Below are 13,951 nucleotides of genomic sequence, written 5' to 3'. Positions count from 1 at the left end.
TTGTATATGTAGTGGAATTAACTTGCCTGTATTTGTCTCAGATATAGTAATTCAAGCACTTTGTGAAGTCAAAACTTCACAAAAACTTTTGTGTGTAGGAAAAATACGTTTTGCTACTTTTTTAATAACTGAAAGAAAAAAATATGCCAATATTTATTTACATTCAAATGTCTTGGAGCTGCAAGGAAGTTAGGACAAGGTATGTACTTGGAAACAATATATTTTACTAGAATAATTTGGTATTGTTGGATTTTTTTTTCCGCCATGCCTTCTTCAGATCTGAAATAAAATCTGCAAACTTTAAAGTTCAGTAGATATAAAGGTCAAGAGTGTGGGAGTTAAGCTAAAGATGGAGCAAATAAATGCCTGCTAGTAGTTTGTGGAACCAAACGTGCAAAAAAGGGAGCGACAAGAAACATGATTATCTTACAGGCAACAGAGAGAAAAACATAGTTCAGAACATTTGGAATGAAATGGATTGTGTGGGGGGAAAAGGTGGGGAACATTAATATGCAATAAAAGCAAATATGAAGTGAATGTACTGTCTTAGATCATTAATGTGCTATAAAAATAATGTCTGCTGCACACATAGATCAAACATTTGCAAAATAAGGAAAAAAGAATTTACCATTTCAACATTTTCTTACTGTGCTGTTTCTAGCAGCTGAAAACTGCCACACTTTTAGGTGTAATGAAATTTTGTTAAGCCTAACAGCAGTAAAATAAGAACTCAACAAATGGGATGAACACATAAACACAAAAGCACAAGCCTCCCTATTCACTGTGCAATATACTTCATACACTATGTAGGCAAGGATGTAGTCCCATAGTACCTCTCTTCTAAACCTGAGATTATTTACTGCCGCAATTCAGAAAGTCCTTTCTTCTTTTTTCTTGTGTTTAGTTCTGGGTCCCTCACTATGAGACAGACTGAAGTGCTGGAGTCCAGAGAAGAGAAACTGAGCAGGTGAAGGGTCTGGGTCTGGAGCAGCTGTGAAGTCCTGTGAGGAGCAGCTGAAGAATCTGTTTTAGTGTAGCCTGGAGAAGAGGAGTCTCAGGAGAGTGTCTACAACTACCAAGGAAGTTGTAGCAAGGTGGGGGACAATCTCTTCTCCCAGGTGAGAGGTGACTCTTCTCCCAGTGACACAATGAGAGAAAATGTCCTTAAGCTGTGTCAAAGGAGGTGTAACTTGGATATTAGGAAAAAAATTAATCACTGATAGGTTGGTCAGGCATTGTAACAAACTGTGCAGGAAAGTAGCTGAGTCACCATTCCTGGCAGTATTTAAAAGATGTGTGAATGTGGTACTGAGGGGCATGTTTTGTTGTGAACTTGACAGTGTTAGGTTTACAGTAGGACTTGATTAAAAGTCTTTTCCAGCCTATGATTCTACTTTAGTACTGAAGTAGTCTTGGAAAGAGGAGGACTTATTTGCAAATGTCAGCAAATATAGTTTCTATGATTTTAAAAGCAAAATTTGGACTTTTCCTTCTAGTAACAGAGATCAAAATAAATTTAGAGAAAATTAGTTTTGTGTCAGACCAGGCTGCTCACAATTGTATTATGAAGCAAAAGGATTTTTCCTGACTTAAAAATAGGACATTTGACAGAACTACTTCCAAATGTAAATATATCCAATGGAAGAAATAGATAACTAATGTCTTGAAATATAAATGTGAAAAGATATCAAATTTTGTGATTAGATCTCTAGCTGAGTGACACAGGTGTAAAAACACATACACAGGTGACTGTTAATAAAAAAATAAGTTAAATTTCTATAATGAGATAAAAACATTAGGTCTGCAAGGATACCAGGTCAGCAATTACAACTATTAGAACTAAATTATTTTAACCATCCACAGCAGAAACGCTTTAATAGATTGTTGGATATACTGGAAGGTAATGTGTGACACTATGAAACTTTGTTAAAGATCTCTAAATTTAAAAAGTCAGCAATTGTCTAATGCATTATCTGACAATATTAGTCTCTCAAAGACATCTATCATCACAGAATTAATGAGCTAGAAGAGTAATACAAAAACTAAAGATACTAGAACCATGAAGAGATCTTTGTTTTCTGAATATTAGCAAGTAGACCAGTGGGAAAAAAAGGCAAATGGACAGATTGTACAGAGATATCTACAACTAGAGCTATTGTTTAGCACTCCATGATATTCAACAACTTTGCTTTGGACTACATTATTTAGTTTCAACATGTTCCCATCGTGCCTGCATTCCAGAGCTATTCAGGCAACACTCACTGGTTTAGACTATTACTAAAAATGTGGGTGTTGGAGTAGTGGTTGCTGCTGCCTAAAGTCTCTCCTGTGGAAAAGCAAGTTGAGATAACCTTCAGGTAATGCAGTCAGACCCTCACTCAACACTCACCGCAGCTGGCTCAGTGATAGAGGCAAGAAAGGCTCTTTTTGCAGCTCTTTTATTCCAGCAGAGGATATCACACGTGGCTGAAGGGAACCCAGCGAGGTAAAAAAGTGAATGACCATGTGGAGGAGACAGTTTAAGAAGGGGAAGGGGTGGGGAGTGGAGCTAAGGGCTGGGCAGAGGGGTTCGGTCTCCAGGGGAAGGGGTGTGGCCACCAGGAATACCAATCCAGTGAGGGGACAGGGAAAGGAGGAACCAGGGGAACCAGGGGAAGTTACAGAGGGGAAGTTGCGGCACAGAAGTCCAAATGGGAGACTGTTTTTCTCCCCAGGATTGACTCTGTGGTGAGTAACAATGGAGTAGTTACTGCCATTGCCAGGCCGAGGGCTTGGGAATTGACTGAGGTAGGAGAGTCCATGAGTCCATGATACATATTACTGCTGCATTTTAAGATGGGAATGATTTAGTAAGTATTTAAATTTCCTCAAAAAGTAATATATTGCCCAAGCATCAAAATCACTTTATTAGCAATATACAGTGAGGAGTACAATAATAGAAACCAGAGTACTACTGCAGGCTAAAATAGGAAAATCAGCTTATACAGTGTAAGAACTTAATTTTTATTTCACAATTAAGAGGAAAATTTAGCTGAGGGGGAAGATTAGAATAAATCCAATGCATATATTCTGTTATTTGAAAGTCCTGATTTAAGATGCTGGTAAAAGATGCAGATGAAGTGAAGTCAGCTTTCTAGAGATAGACATATGTAGTGTCACTGGAAATTGTAGGTGATGGTTTCTAACTCCCAGCCTAAGACTCAATGCTGTGGTTCCTTTGCAGATAGACAAGAGAGCTGCCATGCAAGGGGATGCAACAGGGAGTAAGAACAGGCAAATTAACCTGAAAGGCATGTTGATGACAATAGTTGTTTGGTAGTCCTGAATGGAAGCTTGTGAGTTCTCCATTTAGGTTTCACAGGGCACGCTAATGTCAGACAACAGATAGCTTCAAGGAAAAATAAAAACAGTAAGTCACTTGAGATACTGTGCCTGTATTTTATACCACAAGAGAGTACTTCTTGGGAGTTTTGATAAATTATAATTAAGCTGCAGGCATGAAGTCAGTTGTGTATTACAAGGATAAATAAATAGAGCATATTAAAGAAGGAAAAGCAAAGTCATCCCTGTTCTTACAAACCAGTGTAATCACACCTCTTTAAAATACTTTTTTGGAGACCCACATGAGTACAAATCCCCCCGACTACCCTTTATTGCCCACATATGGTTTTTTCCCTGGTTTTCCTGTATCATTTTTCCAAGTCTTCACCACACAGGCTCTAACTACCTATACAAACCTAATGCTACCTACTCTCTGCAACTTCCAGGACATGACTTTTTCTATTTTCACATGAAAACGGGAGATTACCGTGGCCTTCAGTATCTGATTTGTGTCTCAGTGTCTCAGGAAAACAAAGTGCCCAGCCAAAGGCAAAGTGCCCTTGTGCCCAGCCAGTCTGTCAGCATCCCATTACAGGGACCCTTCCCTGAACAGTTTCTCTGAATTGGAGGGCAGTTGGACTGACTTGTTCAGGGACACTGACAGTGAAAGGGAGACCCCTCAGTGGATCTTCCTTCTTATGATACATTAGTGGGTCTCCCCACTTTATTCTAGAATGTTACCTGCTCACAGCAGCTTCCAGTACCTGTGAAGGGCTCACACCAACAACTTCCACTCTTTATTGATGGAGAATTGTGACAGGTTAAGATTTGAGGATTGCCACAGAAAGTACCTAACTGCAAAAACCAATTCAAAGCAATATACAGACAAGCTCTGATCCCCAGTGAAAGTACTCAGTATGCGCAGAGTATGGTTCTTACCCAATAAGGTTCTTTCCCTATAGGAAACAAGACAGGTTGTTGACCAATTCCAGTAGTTACCATTAAGTCTTCCCTAACTTTTCCCCCATTCTCAACTTAACTTTTACTATTTCTTTATGTTCACGTGGAGCTTGAGTTACTCTAGTCATACATACCTTTGTTACTGATTGGTCAATAAAATATAGAGCACATGCACAGTGAAGGGTGGTCGTAACCTTGAAGTGAAGGTGGGTTGGAGGTGTGCGTTAATGTTACAATTAAGCTATAATGCAGTTGTATTAGGATGTGAATACAACCTCTCTTTTTCCTCTAATTTTAACCCCAGCTGTCTTTGTTCATCTATGCAATGAAGCTGGTTATAACAGTGTCATGGTTTGATGCTGGCGTGGTGCCAGTGCACCCATGAAAATATATTTTCTCAAATGAGTGCTGTGAGATGTGACCAGAAACAGAGCAGAGCAGGCTCAAACTTAGAAATAAAGTAAAAAAAAAAAACAAAAAACCTTTATTAACTGTAGGAGGAGGAGTTGGGGAAGGCAGTCTAGGGTTGCCATGGGAAACAGCAGTTGTATGAGTTCTCCACCCCCTTTTGTAAGAGAATTGTACCCTCCCCCTGTCCTGTCAGTTATTGTTCAAGTCTGCCCCTTAGCCTAGAATCTTCTCTGTTCCACGTTTTCCCTTTGGTTCTTCCACCAAGAACACTCCTTTCCCTTTTCCCCACTGGTTAATGTTATATTTCCCCTCCCTTTAGCCTTCTCCCGATTGTACCCTCGAATGCTAAACCCTCCTACCCCTACGCAGTAAAAGAATCCTCACCCCGCCCTTCGGGGCTCTCGGAATCTGCCTCCCTTCTGCTTCGTTGTCTCCCTGTTTGCCCCTTCTGCGACCCTTCAATAAATGAGCAGGATTTCAGCAGCCCGAGTGTCCCTCCCGTTCTTCTGGTGGACCCTCAGATGTACCAGCTATCCGAGCTTCGTGCCGAGTGGCTAAAAGCCCCCACGGCTCGGCAACTAACCTATAACTATGATAAGAGGAACACAATGAATTCAGAATGAAAACCTTCTAAAACATTCCTCCTACCCCCACCCAATTTCCAACAAAACACAGTGAGACAAAACCTTGGACCCTCGATCAAGTTTTCATCCATCAGGTAATCAATTCTTAATCCATCAAGGGAGAGAGCAGTCTCTCTTGTACCATGGTCTTCCACAGGCAACACAGCTGAAACCTCCCAATGTTTCCATGTCACACATGACACTGCCCAGAGAAAATCTGCCATTGTGACATCCTCCCTTCATGTACAGTGCTCTCACCACCATGCATGGACTGAGACTACTCACAGGGTTCCTTTAAGGATGCTTTGCCAAGGACCAAAAGAACAACAGTTTCTCATTCTGGGACAACAGTCCCCCCCCATTTTCTCCTCCCCTGGGGCCGAGGGTCTCAAGAACAGAGATCTCCTTCTTCCCTGAAGACTGAGGGCACCACCACACCCTCCTCAACTTTTCTCTGTTCACTCCACTCCTGCTTATGACGTCACTCACTGAAGCAGGCCACTCTCATTCCTGCACTTTCATGGCTGAAGCCATTGCATCCCCCTAAATGCAGTCTCTGTGTTAGGGAGAATTGGTTCAGTCTATGGCTATAAAAGAAAAGTCCAGCCAAAGGCCACTCCCTCATCTCCTCCCACCTAGGACTCTTACCCATCTTCTTCTGACATCTCAGGTCCCAGACTGTCTCTCTTCTCCTTCAAATTGAGGAGCAGTAGTTTTCACAAAGCTTTCTTTGTCTAAGAAGGGGTTAAAAGTCTCGGGCTCCCAGGACGACTGAAATCTCAGCTTCCCCCCCTTCTCTTTCTCCTCTGCCAGCATACCACCAGCACATGATATCAAATTTCCAGGTGGCACAGGCTCTCTGTCTCTCTCTCTCTCTTTCCCACTCTGGTTGGGGGGAACAAAGACACCTCAGTTTCTCTCCACCCTTCCGTCCAGCCTGGTTCCATTCCCTTCACCCCCTGGCCTACCTCTCCTAGGCCGCATGGCTTCCCCTCGCCCACCAGCCTGTGGCTGGGCAGGGCAGGTCTGCACTCTTCCTGACTGGGACAAAAGCGAGAGTTCCCCTGGGCGTTCTCTGTTTTTACCCCCCTGTGTTCTCAGAGGCGTGTCCAATGTCTTCAGTGGTCACGCCAGGTGTCAATATTCAAGTCTGACCACTGATTGGTTTGACAATAACTTCCCAAGAAAACTCACTTCCTTATCAACCTACGATAAAGAGTTTTTCTACTTATGAGTTAACTTTTTTTGAACATCACACTGACTAATGCTCAAGGAAAAGCTGGCATCCATTTTTATTAGCAAAACTATAAAGTTATAACTGGAAATTTACCTGAATTATGGAACCCAGCCATATTTACAATATGTGATGGAAGTGTAGGAGAAGGACAATGCAATGAATTTCTCTAAAATTTTCAGAAAAAAAAAATAAGGTCTCAAATTTAAGTTGGGAAAAAATGCTTTTCTGCTCTTTAAGGAGAACAAAAATACTATGTATATCAACTTTCATTTAAAAAGTTGAAATCCAGCTTTCACATAAATCTTTTCACTGCAATGGATAGTTAGATGACTAGAATAATAAAATTGAATAGCACTTGCCTTTTCAGTTGTCTACAGCACTTTAAAACATATGTCTTTTTTTCAGTATATTTTCGGTTTTTGTGTCTGTTTTGAAATATTTTAGTACATTTGTATGCCAAGAAGGCACATTTCATTCAGTTTTCAATTAAATCTAGTCTTCTAGGATAATATGCTACTAAGAATAAATATATAAGAGAATGGTAAGGAGAAAGCATTATAAAATACAGTTCAGAAGAAGACTGATATTCTACATTTTCAGTATACTCTCAGAATTATAATAATTGCAATTGTTGAAAAAGTAACCTTTACTTAAAAGATATCATGTTTCCAGGAACAATTTATCATTGTTCAGTGATATTATTTGCTCTATGTATTATTTTTGAACATCTGGCTTCAGGCTGTACTTCTGACAAAAACATTAATGGTATGCTATCACCACTTGCATCAGAAACCTCTTAAGTACAGCTATACTCCTATTAAATTGTCAATTTACCAAATTTTCCCAGCTTGGAATAGTTCCATTTGTAATCAACTAACTTCTTTATTAACTCAACATTGTATGCATATCAGTGCTTCTGGGCTTTGTCTTATTTTCAATTCCCATGTGAAAGGCAGCTGATAGAATTAGTGCAGCCTGGCTCTCAGTTTTTAATCTAAAAGGACTTTTTGTTTTACAGATGAAGCTTCTCTTTTATATTCATATTTAATATTATTTTCTCATAATCTTTTTTATTTCCTGTTGACTTTCATTAAATATGCCATTATGATGTGTTTAGCTCTGTTAAAATGTTTTAAAGTGAGTTTATGAAGAACTGATTAGAAATTTGCATGTCTTAACAAAGCACAATTTTCACATTAAAATAAAGCTCTCCCAGGTTTAAGAGCCCATTTCTTAGGTCTCATTAAAGTAATATGAAATTACATTATTTCTTGCAAAGAAGTTATGATATCTCATGGATGCAAACTATGACTTTCTTGACCTTGTAAAATCCTGTTCAATATTAGTCCAGGAATTTTGCATATATATGTGTGTGTATATATATATATATATATATATATATATATATATATGTATGTACATATATGTGTGTGTGTGTGTGTGTGACTGTTGCCTACTAGTCAAACTAATAATCATATTGAAAAGTCAAAATGTATTCAACTTCCATTTATATAAACATCTGATTACATTCAAATTTGGTTTCCACCCCACATACCAAATGTTGGTGGAAGCATACGTGAGAGAAAAAGGTGGAAGAGTGAGGTTTTTATTCGCTACAGCCTCAAGCAGCTGTGATGCCCGGCCAGCACTGCCTTTTGGTGAGACCGTAGCTGCCGCGTGCACGGGCGCTCCAGGGCTATGGCATTCGCCTCCCTGCTGGTGCTGAGTGCTCGAGAGTGGGTACGCAGCTTCACATGGAGAGGAAGCAAAGGGATGAGAGAGGCACACTTTGCTTGCGAGCCTCAGAAAGTTTATTTCCCGCGTGGTCACTGCAATGGTTGGAGCAACCATCCCCAGGTTGGTGCAAGGCAAAATGGCGAATGGACAATAGGAGGCATCAGGTTAAGCAGGGGGCAGGCGAACAGGGTGGAAAGCCTCCTCGCCCAATAGGGACGGACAACAGCGGAGTGACACAGAACATAACAACCTATGGGAAGATAACAGAGGTGGGTACAGTGTTCTGGGACAAATAGCATTGCAAAGGTGGGGTGACTGATACAGAACTTTCAAGAAGAACCCGGGAGTGGCTACAAGATTGACATGTAAAAGCTCCTGTGGTAAGTAACTTGGAGCGAACCATTGTGAGGAGAAAAATAGGGGTCCAGAGAACCAACTAACTAACATTTATTAAAATCCCTGACTAAACCAACCCAACCTACAACAGAAGAAGATATCGGAGAAAAATTAGACTTTTTAAAAGTTATCCATTTGAAGAAGGAATGAACATGTATCTTGGTTCACTAGGATCTCATTAGCAAGAACTATTGTATCTGTCCTTCCAGAGACCTTTGGATAGATCTTTGCCAAAAAACATAGTGTGACACTTAGTGCTTCAACCTGTGAGATATTGGTATAGGAGTGGATCATAAAAAAATTAGTTCTTAGCCACCTGCAATTATTTTTTTACATACAAAACATTCCCCTTAAAATTTTTCCATGGAATTAAACTTGCTGTTGCAAATGTTCTAAGAAGAGGAAGTAAGAAGACCACACAGTTAGTCTGTAGCTCTATCAACCTTCAGAATTTGCCCTCAATTTTTTAAACCACAGAGCTGGTTTTTCTGCTAAATTGTGTCAAAAAAATCACATTATTTATGTGCAAAAAATATATAATCTCAAGATGGAGGAGTCATTTTTTAAAAGACATTCTTGATGACAATTTAGCCACATTCTGGCCTTACTTTCTATTCATAATCGTTCTTATTTTCATTCATATTACCATCTATAGAAAGCAGCTACAGGCTTTTTTTAAAAGCTTAGATGAATGAAGTAAGATGTACTTCTCCCTTCTTTTGAGTTTAAAAAGGATTTTCTGTGCAAAACAATAATGATTTCTACTTGTCTCAAACCCTTTGCCACAATGATTAACTAGATAAAATTTACTGAAGTGACAATTAAAATTATTTCCTGTCTGTTCACTGACACTCCTTACTACTATTTCTTTCCATTAGGGTGAATGTGTAAAGCTCAAGCTTCCCCATGCAAAAAAAAAAAAAAAAAAAAAAAGGCCTGTCCCATCCATTCCATTTAACACTGTTTTAAAACAGGCTGGTTTTGATGGTTCACTGTTCGTTAGATGTTCTGCAATTTAGGATGTTAGCAAACTAATTGGACTTGTCTGAAGCATAAATAGAAAAAGAATTCACCTAAGCCACATGGCTTGAACAAACTTTTTCTAATAAACATTTGTTTTCTTGTCCAATCTACCATTTCTTAAGCATAGGTCTGTCTTCGTAGACAGGAAAGAGGATATTAGTCTTCTGAAAAGAAAAATTAGTTGCTGTGCAGTTGGCTGCTGAAGTGCTTCCTTTGATTTTTATTCATCAGTTCTTCAGGTTTGTTTTTTTCTTTGTACACAATGATCAATGCCAGATTCTGAAATATCTTTCTATAAATTTTCCAGAATGAACTGAACTTCAATTCTGTTTAATGTTTCTATACTATGATACAAGCCAATTAAGGATAAGCAATTATATCATGTAATGTGTCCAGACAAACTATGAAATTTATAACCTCTGCTGTTAAGAATGTCAGGTTCATGTCCACTGTGCTTAGGTTAGGCAGTCATATTTAAAATTGTGTCAAAGCTATGGCCTGTAGTGTTTAAATAAAAGGGTTAAACACCAGAATCTCTTTCACTATATAATTATTATAAGATTATTATCTGGAAAGATATTACAATTAAGAATTAAAATGAAAGTCCAGGATTGCTTTGGGTACACTCAGAGGTGTATAGTTAACTCAGAGACAAAACACTACAGAAAATTCTGGCTTAATATTTCACCAAAGCTACTGACCTGTGAAACTTTTGTTAATACAGATAATTCTTCTGAAATCTAAAATTAAGCAGTGGCTCAAGAATTTTCAAGTGGCTACCACAGGAAACATTTAGCCAGTATTTGTTAAGACTGATGTATTTTTCCAGTAAGAAAGACCAGAAAATTATTAATATATACAAGAAATTCAGACTCATATATATATAAAAGATTCAGACTCAGCAGCACAAAGTAATAAGAAAATTAGAAAAATGTTGTTAGACATTATGGTAATAACTAAAAATACTATGAGGTATTATTTAATGTATCATTATTTACAAGGTAATATCTAGACATGTATAAACATGTTTGAGTCCCTGACAGTGTATAATATATAAGTAGTGATTAAAGTGATTGAGTACACGTTGAAACTGTCATTTCAATGGATGCAAATATTAACTTTCACAAATCCTGAGCAATGCACAGTTGGTAAAGTATGGAACTAGAAAATAACTGGAATAATTTGCAAGAAAATGTGAAAGTAGTGCACAAACAGATGCAGGAAGTGCTACCTTTCAAGATAGATTTTGGAGAGATACCATATTCCAGTGAATCACAATTTTTACCAGATGGCCCTCAGAGGCCTAAGATCTCTTTAAACCAGATACTTATTAACTGGAAGAAAAGGACAAGTCATAAGTAAAAACAAAGTATTTAAAAGTAAATATAGGAATATTTAACTCCTGACCATTTTACAAATAATGGCTGACCAGACCTGCAAAAGGTCCTTGCAGATGGAGAGAACTTGAAAAAGGAAGAAATGTTTTTTCATGACAGGAATTTTCATTTTAATAGATTTTAATAAATTATGTAGAAATGTTTAGGTACTCCCCAATTTAGTGCTCCCACTGAGACTCTCCAAACAACATGGCTGCTCACTCACTCTCCCTCACTTTCCCTCTCTTCTCTGTCATAGGCTGGAGAGGATAATTGGAGGCATGAAATGTAATGACCATGGATTGAGATAAGAGCAATTTACTGGATAAAGCAATAAGGTAAGAAAAATAACAGTGACAGCAACAATACTAAGGACAGAGGGTCCAAGAAAAGAAACTCAATTGGTCACTGTGGAAATTGCACCAACAGACAGTACTGGATGGCTCCCTCTGCCATGATTCCCCCACAGCTCCCTCTGGCTCCAAACTGATATTATACAAATACACCCTCCAGCTCCAGTGGAGTGGCATCACTCCACTGCTCCATCCACCATGTTTGCTCAACCAGTAGGAAGCACTTCTTCCTGAAAGAGACTCCCTTCCCCTGATCCCTCCTGTCTACCACAAAAACTAACCCTGCCGTGAGCAGAATCAGGACAAATACCATTAACATTTTTCACAGAACCTCCTAAGTGAAAGAAGCAAGACATATAGCTGAAGTGAAGATTCTTTGCCTAACATTTGATCAGTAAAATTTAAAATTTTGATTTTAGGAGGAATCATACAGAAACTTTTCAGGCATTACACAAAGCTCTCTAGTTCAGCATATATCATCAGAGATGATATACTGGCAGGAGTCCTATGAAGGAACGTGATGATAATAAATGGTCTTGTGCATAGCTCATACAAGGAAAAGTTGAAAGGGAGGTTGTTTAACTTGTGGAAGAAAAGGTTACAGAGGAATCTTATCCATGCATTTAGATATCTGATACAAAAGATGGATCCAGACACTTGTCACTGGTACCTTGTGGCAGAAGAGGCAATAGGCAAAGCAGGTTCCAAATAAGCATATAAAAGGCCACTTTTACATGAGGTGAAACCCAAACATGGCTTTCCCAAAGAATTTGTGGAGTCACTGACCTTGAAAAACACTTTAAAACTAACTGAATACAGCCCTTAGCAACATGCTGTAGCTGTAACATTAAAGAGGGAGACTAGACTAGAGGATCTTACTGATTGACAGGCAGCTGAACATGAGCTAGCAGTGTGCCCAGGTGTCCAAGAAGGCCAGTGGCATCCTGGCCTGTATCAGGAATAGTGCAGCCAGCAGGACAAAGGAAGTGATTCTTTGCCTGTACTCAGCACCGGTTAGGCCACACCTTAAGTGCTGTGTCCAGTTCTGGGCCCCTCAGTTTATGAAGGATATTGAGATGCTGGAGCATGTCCAGAGACGGGCAACAAAGTTGGTGAAGGGTCTGGAGAACAAGTCCTGTGAGGAGCATCTGAGGAAGCTGGTGGTATTTAGCTTGAGAAAAGTAGGCTTGAGGTGACTCTCTGCAACTGCCTGAAAGGAGGGTGTAGCCAGGTGAGGGTTGGCCTCTTTCCCAGGCAACCAGTGATGGGACAAGTGAACATAACCTAAAACTGAGTCAGGAAAGGTTTAGGTTGGTGTGTTGGTTTTGTATAGCCTGCATGGGTTTTTGGTAGTGGGGGAACTACAGAAGTGGCTTCTGTGAGAAGCTGCTGTAAGCTTCCACCATGTCTGGCAGGGTGAATCCCTGATGTCTGTGAAGATGGGCATGCCTCCAGCCAAGCCTGGGCCAATAAGAGATGGTGGTAATGCCTCTGTGATAACATATTTAAGAGGAAAATCTAACCTAAGGGAGGCACATGTTTTTTGTTCTAGCCAGAGAATAGAAGGAGGTGAGAACATGTGAGGGAAACAAAGGAGACACCAAGGCCAGTGGAGAAGGTGAGGCAAGAGGTGCTCGAGGCACTGGAGCTGTGGTGAGACCATGGTGAAGCAGCTGTACCCCTGCAGCCCATGGGGATCCAAGGGGGATGCAGAGATCTAGCCACAGCCTGTGGGGAATGTGCCAATGCCAGAGTGGGTGGATGCCTGGAGGAAGCTGTGATTCTGTGGGAGACCCGGTGGAGAGAGGGGCCCTGCTTCCAGGCTGGAGCAGCCTGTCCTTGGAGGACTGCACCCCGTGGAAGGGTGACCCATGCTGCAGCGGTTGTAGGACTGTGTGCCTGTGGGAGAGACTCTCATTGCAGCAGTTTTGGGAGGACTGCTGCTCATGAGAGTGGACCCATGCCAGAGAAGTTCACAGAGAACTATCTCCCGTGGGAGGGACCTCAAGCTCTCACAAGGGAAGGATCCCTCTCCCAGAGCAGCGAAAGAAGTAGTGAGTAACTGCCCAAAACCCCCATGCCCTGTCTCCCTGCTCTGTGGGTGGGAAGGAGGGAGGGGCTGGGAGAAGGTGTTTTTAAGGGCTTATTTTTACTTCTTATTAGCCTCTTCTGATTTTGTTTGTCACAAAACAATAAACTCATTTTGTATTTCTAAGTTGACCTTGTTTTGACCTTGGAGTGCTTTCTCCCAGTCTTTATCTCAACTCATGAATCCTTCATTAAATTTTTCTCTCTCCTGCGCCCAACTGTAGCAGGGGAGGGTGAGTTAGCAACTATCATGGGTGCCTGGTGTTGGGCCAGTATCAAACCACAACAGTTGAACATCAGGAGGAAGTTCTTCACAGAAAGGGTGATTGGGCATTGGAATGGGCTGCCCACACAAGTGGTGGAGTCAGGATCCCTGGAGGCGTTTAAGAAAAGACTGGACATGGCAATCTGTGCCATGGTCTACTT

Source organism: Vidua macroura, chromosome Z, assembly GCF_024509145.1.
Source record: "Vidua macroura isolate BioBank_ID:100142 chromosome Z, ASM2450914v1, whole genome shotgun sequence".
NCBI lineage: Eukaryota > Metazoa > Chordata > Aves > Passeriformes > Viduidae > Vidua > Vidua macroura.
Note: the sequence above shows the minus strand (reverse complement) of the source record.